The following is a 12,414-nucleotide window of genomic DNA, read 5'->3' as shown; positions in this document are numbered from 1 at the left end:
TTGGAAATAGATTTCCACAATGGGAATGGGAATCTAGCCAATTCCAGTGTGCGTGTTAAAGGGGATAGGTCAGGGCGTTAAGCAGAATGTTCTAGTCTTTAAAGACGTTTGCTTTTTAAATGATAATTCTACAAGTTCTATTTAGTGGTGACACAAAGGAGATGCTTAATAAATATATTTCAAATTAGTATTTATTAATAAGCACTAACCTATTTTGGGGGGTAGGAAAAAGATTTGATTATCTTTAAACTTGTTTTCTGGTGGCACAGGAACTCATTGCAGTTGATTACAAAGAGCTGTCTATAATTAAGAGCCATTTATTTGTATGGTGTAACCCATGGATTTGTAAGAGTCCAGAAGAAGGGTACGGATAATCAGGACTGAAAGGATAAAATTTGCCCCAGTAGGTTATGTAGTTGTGAGTGTGGGGTTGAATTGAATGCAGGTGATTGCTCAGAGGATGGTCTCAAGACTGCATTTGATCTTTCTCTATTATATTTACCCTCCTATTCAGAGATTCCCAGGAGCATTGTTGATTCTTTTTTTTGTTCAGGCACACAAGGGAGTAGAATTTGGGGGCATTTCATAGGAGCTAGCAAATCTGTTTGAATCCCAGAATTTTTCATTTGTAAGCATCAGAGTATTAAAGTACACCTAGCAGAGGAAGAGTGAGGAAGAGTGGCTTTAAGAAAGGAGAAGTAATTGGATACTCACTTGTTTTAGGGTGATGGAAAAATTTAATTTTATTTTAAGAATACTTAAAATTTTGGTTCTGTTTTTATCTTTGAGCTCTTTGAAAAGAGGAATTAGGTTTTATCCATATTTTAACTCCATCTCCGTGGTTGCAGACATATAATAAGCATTCAATAACTCATAAGTCCTTTATTCATCTAAAATATAAGGGGAATTTGAAGCCCATCCCTTTTTTTCTTTTCAATGGTGATAGAAAACACATAACATAAAATTACCATCTTAACCATTTTTAAGTGAACAGTTTAGTAGTGTTAACTAAATCCACATTGTTGTGTAAGGCCCATCTGTTTTGAATGGCTGGTACAGTATCTTTACTCTTGAAAAGAATGGAACCTTATTCTGTTGCCAACATTAAAGGCCAAGTTTAATTGTCTTGTCAATGGCTCTTTATTTTTTTTAGTGTTAGATTCATCAGTGTGCATGTTTCTCTTGCATAGTTCTTTCTGTAATACCCACATGATCTGACCTAGAATGTAGCTACATTTATGGCATGTTGAGGTCATTCATGACAGATTGTTTTCATTGTACCAAACCTTTGCTATAGATAACCACTGAAGAAAGTCCTCGTGATCTGATGAAAATGAAAATGCCTTTTTAGTATTTTATAGACTAGTCACTGCATGTAATTTCTGGGCTCATAGCTTTGTAAATCCTTTCAGTTCTCCTTTTTACTTGCTTTTAGGGCTCTAACATCTTTAACATGCAACCATCCACTAAAATTTAAGCCTCATCTCTTTAGATTTTTTTAACGTTTATAAATGATTTCAACCCATCCAAGGTTTTTACAAAGAATGTCAGTCCTTGGAGGCTACAGTGCAACTATCTTGTTACTATATAGATTGGGGAATAGGGTATGCTGACTCTAGAATGAGATTATCTGTAGCAGGATAGAAAATTGTACTTTGTAAACTGGGTTTATTTTTGTACTTGAATTTTATTTATTATTACCATTTATTCTCCCTTAGTATTAAAATATTTCAGGGGCGCCTGGGTGGCGCAGTCAGTTAAGCGTCCGACTTCAGCCAGGTCACGATCTCGCGGTCCGTGAGTTCGAGCCCCGCGTCAGGCTCTGCGCTGATGGCTCGGAGCCTGGAGCCTGCTTCAGATTCTGTGTCTCCCTCTCTCTCTGCCCCTCCCCCGTTCATGCTCTGTCTCTCTCTGTCCCAAAAATAAATTAAAAACTTTGAAAAAAAAAAATTAAAAAAAAAATAAATAAAAGATTTCAAAAGTTAGAAAAGAACTGTAAAAAGGACTTTTATTGTGTATGGCAGATAAGTGATTGCTAGTGGTTTAGAAAAAAAAAAAAAAAGACTTAGGGTTGCCTGGGTGGCTCAGTCAGTTGAGCGTCCGACTTCGGGTCAGGTCATGGTCTCGTGGTTTGTGGGTTCGAGCGCCACGTCAGGCTCTGTGCGGACGGCTCAGAGCATGGAGCCTCCTTTGGATTCTGTGTCTACCTCTCTTTTTCTCTCTGCCCCTCTCTCTCCCAAAAATAAATTTAAGAAAACATTAAAAAAATTGTTAAAAACAAAAAAAAGACTTAAGGTGGAAAAGATATGTTGATAAGGTGTCTGAAGGGAACAATACAAAGACCTGTTGATGAGAGATATTATGGAGCATTGCTTATTATAGAGGCAGAGGATGTATTTAAATTGGAATAAAGCAACAGTGAATGATAGTTGTATTTTGTGGAAGTTGGATTAGATTTGGTTCTTGAAATTGTTTTATAACCTTCTAGCAGCTTTTCTTTTTTTTTTTTTTTAGGTTTTATTTTATTTTGAGAGAGAGAGTAAGCACAAGTGGGGTAGGGGCAGAGAAAGAGGAAGAGAGAGAATCCCAAGCAGGCTCTGCTCTGTCAGTGTGGACCCTGACACGGGCTTGATCCCGTGAACTGTGAGATCACGATCCCAGCCGAGATCAAGAGTTGGATGTGTAACCAACTGAACCACCCAGGTACCCTGTGGCAGCTTTGAAATGAAATGTAGTTCAAAATCTTTATTTTGCCGTGAAATGTTTAGTCAGTAGGTGTAGCCTAGAAGTGGAGTACCTAAACTTTGTTACATTGTCTAGGTGCTTTTTGATGGTTTCGCTGCCCTTTTTTTTTTTTTTTTTTTTTTTAAATCATAAACAAAAGTTCAGCCTGTGGGAAAAATGGATGGGGTCTGATACTCTTTCATCTCTCACCCTGTCTCGAAGATTCAATCAATAACAGACATCCAACAAATATTTACTGAGCTATTGAGGCTGTAAATAAGCATAGCAAACCATGGACAAAGTAGGTAAGACATTGTCCTGTTCCCCAAGACTTGCAGGCTCTACACTGTCAGCATGGAGCCCAAGGTGGGGCTTGAACTCCCTAACCGTGAGATCATGACCTGAGCCAAAATCAAAAGTTGGGCGCTTAACTGACTGAGCTATCCAAGTATCCCAAGTCTTGCTTTTTTAAACTGCTGTAGACCTTTGAAGATTTCTTGAAGCAAGGGTCTACGTTTTATACTTTTATGTATTCTTTCCATACTTAGAATTAAGTATGTGATCAATCTGAATATATAATTGACAAATCACTCCAAGTTCCTCGAAGGTAGGGATTTTTGTCTAGTTTTTTTGTAAAAGTACTTGGTGTAGGATGTGAAGGAGGTGTGAGCAGCATTTAGAAATATAAGATACAGGGGCGCCTGGGTGGCTCAGTCGGTTAAGCGTCCGACTTCAGCTCAGGTCATGATCTCGCGGTCCGTGGGTTCGGGCCCCGCGTCGGGCTCTGGGCTGATGGCTCAGAGCCTGGAGCCTGCTTTTGATTCTGTGTCTCCCTCTCTCTCTGCCCCTCACCTGTTCATGCTCTGTCTCTCTCTGTCTCAAAAAATAAATAAACGTTAAAAAATAAATAAATAAATAAATAGAAATATAAGATACAGATAAGAGTTTGGCTCTGCCACTAACTTTAAGTAAAGGGACAAGTTACCATCACTGAATTTTTTTTTTTTGGTCCAATAAATGGGAATTAAAATCTCTGCTCATTTTCTCACAGTTAATGGGGATGAAGTAAATTAAGTGAAGTCACTTTATAAAAACTATAAAATGCTGTATAAATGCTCATTGCTATTAATATCTCTTGTGTATATTTAGATATTTTAACTAAATTGGAGATAATCCATCTTTAGGTCTTTTTCCTTTTTTTTTTAAAGTTTATTATTATTTTTACTTTTTAACGTTTATTCATTTTTGAGAGACAGAGCGTCAGTGGGGGAGAGGCAGAGAGAGAGAGGCAGACACAGAATCTGAAGCAGGCTCTGGGCTCTGAGCTGTCAGCACAGAGCCTGGCGCGGGGCTCAAACTCACAGACCAGAGCTGAAGTTGGACACTTAACCAACTGAGCCACCCAGGCGCCCCTGTTAATTTTTGTAAAGATGATTTTTTTTAAGTTTATTTATTTTGGGGGGAGAGAGCACAGTGGGGGAGGGGCAAAGAGAGAAGGAGACAGAGAGAATCTCAAGCAGACTCTGAACTGCCAGCACAGAGCCCGCTGCAGAGCTTGAACCCATGAACTGTGAGGTCATGACCTGAGCCGAGTCAGACACTTAATCCGTCCAGCAGACTTTATTTTTAAGTAATCTGTCTACCCAACGTGGGGCTCAAACTCACAACCCTGAGATCAAGAGTCACAAGCTCCATCGACTGAGTCAACCAGGCACCCACCTTTAGGTCTTAATAAACCTAAATGTCATAAAAACCATAAATTCAGAAGCCCTGTCTTGTTGCTATTTCCCAGAATTTACAATATGGTTCTTATATGTGCTCACTCTGTGCTAGATAACTGACTCCTGGATCTGTGTTTTTCATGCTGTGTGCATTTTAGGGTCCCTAAACCCCTAATTTTCGTGTATTTTTCAATGATTCTGAGGTCTTTAGTTTTTGCCACTTCTGAGCCTAATTTACAATACCTAACAGTCCCAATCACTAAACTGTGGCATTGGGAAAACTGGATAGCAACTCAGAAACAAGAGGTTGGATCCACACTGTCATTTCTTTTTTTTTTTTTTTTCCAACGTTTATTTTATTTTTGGGACAGAGAGAGACAGAGCATGAACGGGGGAGGGACAGAGAGAGAGGGAGACACAGAATCGGAAACAGTCTCCAGGCTCCGAGCCATCAGCCCAGAGCCCGATGCGGGGCTCGAACTCACGGACCGTGAGATCGTGACCTGGCTGAAGTCGGACGCTTAACCGACTGCGCCACCCAGGCGCCCCTACACTGTCATTTCTTACCCCAACATATATTCCAGGTGAATAAAATATTTAAATGTTAAAAAAATCTTAAGATCACTAGGGTGAGCAATGAGATAATTATTATTTTAAAAATAATGTTGATGGGGCGCCTGGGTGGCTCACTCGGTTAAACGTCTGATTCTTGATCTCAGCTCACGTCTTGATCTCAGGGTCATGAGTTCAAGCTATGTGTTGGGCTCTGTGCTGGGCATCAAGCCTACTTAAAAATAATAATAATAGGGGTGCCTGGGTGGCTCAGTTGGTTAAGTGTTCAACTTTTGGTTTCGGCTCAGGTCATGATCTCATGGCTTTGTGGGTTCGAGCCCCACGTTGAGCTCTGTGCTGGCAGCAAAGAGCCTGCTTGGGATTCCCTCTCTCCCTCTCTAGCTGCCCTTCCTCCACTCATGCTGTCTCTGCCCCTCTCAAAATAAATAAATAAACTTAAAAAATTAAAAAAAGAAATAATGTTGGAATGAGAACATCTTTTCTAGATTTAACTGCAAGCCCAGAAGTCTTTAAAAAGGATACATTTTACTATTTCATTGCAAATAAAAAAGAAAAAACAAGTAACAAACTGGGGGAAATATTTGCAATATCTCCTTATAGACAAAGGAAAAATTTCCTTCATGTGTTTATTACCTAAAAGAACTTACTACCTAAAGAGAAAAGGGGACATGATATGAACACTGTTTATAGAAAAATAATGCAAATGACCTTTAAGCGTATGAAAATATTTTCAGTCCTTCTTATAATAGAAATATTCTTTATCTAATTATTCATCTATGTATTTTTAGAAATATGCATTTATAACCACAAATACAGTTTTTCACTTTTGCTTTGGAAAGGTTAAAAAAAATTAGCCTGGTCATATTTTGGGAAAACAGGTATTTGCATCATAGCCAATGACAATATAAATTGGTAAACCACTGCAGAGAACAAACTTTAAGATTAAAATGCATGTTTCCTTGGGGCCAGCAATTCTAATTTTCTGTTCTTCGTTACTCTTTGAAATGCACAAACTAATTTATGATTGAGATTATTATATTATTTCACGATAATTTAAGATTGGAAACGGTTGGCCATATTGTATTGATTCCAAGACATTTTTTGCATATTTTAATAAAGATAAAATTAGATGCATCTTCTTAATGGCATTATAGTTATAATTGGAAGCTTTTAAATTTTTTTGTGGCACATAAAATGTGTTTAATGGTTAATGACCATTTTGGATTTGAAGAAATAGACCACTGAAATTGTATAAAGGGAAACCATGCAGCTTTAAAATGATTGAAGTACATTAGTATGTATTCAGTATGTGTAGAACAATTTCCATGGTACCTTAAGTAGAAAAGGTACAGAACTGTGTGCTGTATGTTAAAACTATCATTTGTGTTATATACATAGATATATATAGATTGTGTTATATACATATTTATACATATATACATATGTGTGTGTGTATATGTGTGTGCATATATAAACCAATAGATACATGCCTCCTGCTTAAAATCAGTATTTTGTTCCCCAAATCAGATGATCTGTTTGAAAGCTTTACTTGAGCACCTATTTACATTATTTGAAATGAGTTACACGTCAACCCCTAACCAATTTTCAAAAACACAGCTGCCTATCTGTGAATTAAAAGAAAGTTGTTGGGATATAAAATACTTACACATTTCTTTTTTATTACAAAATAATTAATATGGTTGTTAACAAACAGTTGCTTTCTGTGTAGGAACGTGTCTGTCTCTTTTGTTGATATGTAAGAAGCTTCTCCAAAGTTCTACTAGTGTATATGGAATGTATTTCTAGATTTCTCATGTGTCTTTTTCTTAAAAATATTGAATTAGATTTTTGAGAATGAAATATAAACATATTACTTTGTAAAACCTTTGATTGAAAAATATTGTGTCAAGATCCATCCATGAACCAAGGTATTCCACTGTGAAACTTTAAATGGGCACACTCTGGGATATGCCTATATATTTATTCGTATTTGCTTGACTATGCAGAAAAAAATCCTTGTAAAGGTAGATTCTGAAGGGAAACTGAGTTACTTTTCACTGTATTCTCTCTTTTTTTTCAATGTTTATTTTTGAGAGAGAGAGACAGAGAGAGAGACAGACAGACAGTGCAAGTGGGAGAGGGGCAGAGAAAGAGGGAGACACAGAATCCAGAGCAGAAGCAGGCTCCAGGCTCTGAGCTGTCAGCACAGAGCCTGACACGGGGCTCGAACCCACAAACCACGAGATCATGACCTGAGCTGAAGTCAGATGCTTAGCTGACTGAGCCACCCAGGTGCTTGGCTTTTTACTATATTCTTTTAAAATTTGATACAGTATACTTACATTGCTATTTAAAAATACAGAAAATTATTTTGAAAAAGAGTAGGCGGAATTAAAGCAGAGTAGAGCAGGGTGTGTTTCTTTGGTTTTATATATATGTGCCAGCCATCCCCTTTGGCTTGCAGTTTCGGTTAGCAAATAAATGATGAATATAGTTGGGTAGGGCCTATATTACCTAGTAATAACAGTGTTATTACTACTTTTATGACTGAAGGAAAACTAGACTTGGATTGAATACAACAGAAATATGTAGTGTTATAATTTAGACTTTATTGTTAAATTAGAATGTTGATCTTTATTTATTTTTTTTTAGTGTTTATTTATTTATTGTGGGGGCAGAGAGAGAGAATTCCAAACAGGCTCTGCACAATTTGCAAGGAGCTTGATGTGAGGCTTGATCCCATTAACAGTGAGATCATGATCTGAGCAAAAACCAGGAGTCAGATGCTTGACTGATGGAGCCACCGAGGTGCCCCAGAATGTTGACCTTTTAAAACTTCACTAACTTCCTAAGAAAAATCATTCTTTGATTGAGAAAAATGAGTTTTCCTTTATTTTATATTTTAAGTAAACTGTACCCCCAACGTGGGGCTCGAACTCATGACCCTGAGATCAAGAGTCATGTGCTCTTCTGACTGAGCCAGCCAGGCGCCTCCATAAATTTTCCTTTAATATTGTAATGATATAGGTAAATTTTATGGATAGGGTCTTTGTAAAATCTAAGTTGCTATCTTTCTACGTTAGTTTACTTTTGAAATTTATTTTCCTTTAGGAAAAGGAAATTACATTGAGTACACATTAGATGCAGAACACTGATATAGAATCTAAATGTTTTGTATGTTGCACTTAATGATATAGGTATTAGTGTACTCATTTCATAAATGAAGAAACAGTTTTAGAAAGGGCATACAGCTACAGAGTTTCTGCCATTCAAGTATAAGCACAACTTTGAAATCAGTGGTTTTTTATGTATACCTTTGCCTTTCTCAGAAAAAGCTGATAACTGAAAATAAGAGTAGTTGGGGGAGGACAGACATGTAGCTCCCCCATATCACAAAGGTATGGATTGTCATACTTGAAGTGGGTCTAGCTGAAGGAGCCTGTAGCTGAATTACCTCTTTTTCCTGCTAATTAAATGATCTTCTCAATCTTTACACAGTTGCCAAAAGCAAGCATAATTTTTAGTAGTTCATGTATCACATTTAGTAAGATACAGATTCTATAGAACCTATGACCTTCTGAATGAAATTTCATTAATATAAACAAAAGAGTAAATAAGCCCATTCAGTAAATAAAATTAGAATTGGCAGTCTGCAATAAGAGGTCTGGGTTTTAAGGCTAGACTAAAAAGGAAGAGGGATTAGGGAGAGAAGAGGAGATCATGAGCTCAGTTGCTGTATAGACTATTTGTCTCAATATAGAGATTGTCACATTTAAAAGATACGTCATAAGACATTAAATATATGTTAAGTTTGTGGCAAAATAACAGGAGAAAAGTGGCAAGTTTTTCAAATGAATATTTGGAACAGATAAGTTACAGAAGTCCTATTTTATCATTCGCGTCCCTTTTTTTTTTTTTTTAAACTATGAAAAGATAGAGTGAACCAGTTACAGAAGCAGGTTGGACATTATCAAGGAAGATTACTTTTACTTTTTTTTAATGTAAAAAAAAAATTCATTTTTGAGAGAGAGAGCATGAGTGGGAGAGGGGCAGAGAGAGGGAGACACACAAAATCCAAAGCAGGCTCCAGACTCTGAGCTGTCAGCACAGAGCCCGACACAGGGCTTGAACTTGCGTACTGCAAGATCATGACCTGAGCCAAACCTGAAGCTTAACCAACTGAGCCATCCAGCACCCCAAGGAAGATTACTTTTTTTTTTTTTTAAAGGAAAATTACTTTAAAAGAGGAACTGGTGAAGGATTACATGGAATTATTTGCACGTTATTGAATACTTTGTTCAAGAAACCATATAATGAATATATATAATATTATAAAGACACTACCCTTACTCCTAGAGTTTGCTGTTTATTTTCGGAGTTAAATGCGGGAAATCTTAAAGAGTAAATGCTGTAAGTCCTCAGAAGAAGGAATGACTAGGGAAGACTTCACTGTGAAGTCTTGAGGAAGGAGGAATGGATATTACTAAAGATAGGAAATACTTGTGTACACAAGGTGATTACAGTTGGCCAAGAGTAGGCATGACTGGTTGGAGTAGAGAATGCCCACAGAGCAGTGGATTTTTTACTTTTTTTTTTTTTTTTTTCTTTTAAAGAAGAACCTCTCCACGTATTTTTTTGATGTTGAACCTTAATATATAAAGGCAGGGGTCACCTGGGTGGCTCAGTTAAGGGTCAGACTTCAGCTCAGGTCCTGATCTCACGGTTTGTGAGCTCAAGCCCCAGTCAGGCTCTTCACTGACAGTGTGGAGTCTGCTTGGGATTCTCTCTTTCCCTCTGTCCCTGCCCCTTCCCCCTGCCCCACCCCTATATAAATAAACTTTGAAAGGATAAAAAGGGGGGGGGGTGGATGACACAGTTGTTTTGGTTGAAGCAGAGTCCTGGGTCTCCAGAAGCAGTTTGGAAACCATAAGTAGAAGGCAGTGATAGGAAAGTGGTTTGAATAGGCACAAAGCAAATACTTATTGAGTGTTTACCATGTGCCAAGCACTTAAATAGTTAATTCTTACAAGTCCGTGAAATAATTATTGTTATTTTCAGTGTGCAGGAGGAGAAACTGAGGCTTAGAGAAGCTTAGTAAGTTGCCCAAGAATAAGCAACCAGTAAACAACAGTATCAGAATTCAAACCTTGGTTTTTCACACTCTAAAACCATGCTCTTAACTACCCACACTGAATGCGAGGCTTTAATACTATACCAATCTAGAACTTTATTTTGTAAACCAAAGGCAGTTTTTGATCAGAGGAGAGACTTTCATAGCAAAAAGAGATATTAAAGATAATTTTCATTTTACAGATGGAGGAATTTAGGCTTAGGGTTCTAAAATGTCTTTGTAATAGTGCTGAAACCCAGCCCCAATTCTCTGATTTATGATCTAATTTTCTTCCCAGTATACCAGCCAGGATATTTGTGGTGGAATTTAAGTACTAGAATGTTCATGATATGTCTGAAGATGAATGGAAGACCATTTAGAAAGTTGTCACGGTATAAGATGATGAGGACTTAGAGTGATAGCAATGAAGAAGATGTGGGTATGAAGGATGATAAAACATCAACCAAGAAGCACAGTGTACAGTTAGTTCATGCATGCATCTGACTAGCAAGCCCTTGTTCACTGGGTTTAGTGATACTCCTTTATAATAGCTACTAGCATTTTATTAAGTGTTCAATGAGTGCTTGCATATGGATTCTCTAATTTAAATGCTCTTTGAGGTAGATATTGTTCCTGTGTTTCAGATGAGAAAATTCACATTCTGAGCCATGCTTTACCCAAGACCTGGTAGTAAATAAGTAGTAGAATAATGGTGCCAAAAGTATGCTTTTAATCAGTATACTATAATGTACTTAAAGTCTATGTGGTGGCTCACTTCTCTGTTCTGGAAAGATACAATGGTGGTGAGAAATGCAAGTATTACAGAATTGAAACATGTAGTGGTTATTCTGGCCAAAAAAATTCACAGGTAGCTGTGAATGTGGTATTTTTTTCTTAGGGCACTTTAAGGGATGGTTGTTTATTGGTTTTTATAACTTCTGTCTTATTACTCTAATTTTCTCCCGTATTATTCATATTTCTCTCCTGTAGCAGTTTTAATATTCTTATATAAATAGTGTTTTTGTGTCTCTTAGCCCTCATTAGACTATAAACTTTTGAATGATTTTGAATGATAATAATTGTGCATTTACATGTTCTCTGTTTTCTTTTTTAATTCTGCATAAATTTATTGAATCCTTAGAATATGCCAGATTTGTACTAAGTCTTAAGAGTTCGAAGATGGGGTGCCTGGGTGGCTCATTCAGTTAATCATCCAACTCTTGATTTTGGCTCAGGTCATGATCTCATGGTTGTGAGGTGGAGCCCCACATCAGGCTCTGTGCTAACAGCACAGAACCTGCTTGGGATTCCCTCCCTCCCTCCCTCCCTCCCTCCCTCCCTCCCTCCCTCCCTCCCTCCCTCTCTCTCTCTCTCTCTCTCTCTCTCTCTCTCTCTCTCTCTACCTCTTCCCCACTCATGTGTGTTCTCTCTCTCAAAAAAAAAAAAAAAAAACCTTAAAAAGTGTATTAGTGATTTGGGGTCTGAATTCATATAATACTGTTTATTTTTCTTTGTAGTCTTTTTTTCTTTTGAGAGAGTGCACGTGAGTGGGGGAGGGGCAGAGAAAGGGGGAGACGGGATCCAAAGCAGTTTCCTCGCTGCCAGCAGTGGGCCTGATGCAGGGCTTGAACTCCTGAACTGCGAGATCTTGACCTGAGCTGAAGCTGGACACTCAACTGACTGAACCACCCAGGTGCCCCTATTTTTTCTTTATAGTCTTATTCTTAGCCTGATTTTATATTGTTTCCTACTGCATTACTTATGAACTTCTTTGACTAGGTTAATTTGAATGATTAAAATGAAACTGGTTTATGTAGAAATTGGGTTACTTATTTAGGCAAGAAAGTGGAGTGTCCAAGAAACTTTTTAAATGAGCAATATAGAGCATACAGTGATGATGCTATTTTTGTAAATAGACTAGTCCAACCAGGTAGAAATACTTGAAATTATAAACATTCACTAGTGAACCAGTATTTGATAAATAGGAACTAAGAGGAAACAAAATTGCTTTCAATGCTATATGGATTCTTAGAGTTTAGGACTGTAAAAAAAATTTTTTTTCCTAGGGATGCCCTAACATCTCTGGACTCTTAGCAGAGAGTCCAAAGGAAATAAGGGAGATTTTTGAGTAATTTCAATCTACTTGACATTCTGAATTCTTATATTCCATGCAGAGTTCATCTATTATAAATGGGACATACCATGGATTAATATCTTGCTATTCAGTACACATACATAGCCACTATTGTCTTCCTCCACATGCCAATAAATAGTAAAACATTTTGA

At 37.4% G+C, this 12,414-nt stretch overlaps 1 protein-coding gene across 7 annotated transcripts in view; it reads left to right on the top strand.

The window, feature by feature from the left end:
- GPATCH8 (G-patch domain containing 8) overlaps positions 1-12,414 on the top strand; it is a 100,820-nt gene that overhangs the window by 35,972 nt on the left and 52,434 nt on the right. The window lies entirely within an intron of this gene.

Source organism: Panthera uncia, chromosome E1, assembly GCF_023721935.1.
Source record: "Panthera uncia isolate 11264 chromosome E1, Puncia_PCG_1.0, whole genome shotgun sequence".
In the NCBI taxonomy this organism is placed as follows: domain Eukaryota; kingdom Metazoa; phylum Chordata; class Mammalia; order Carnivora; family Felidae; genus Panthera; species Panthera uncia.
Note: the sequence above shows the minus strand (reverse complement) of the source record. Positions and strands in the feature narration are given on the sequence as shown.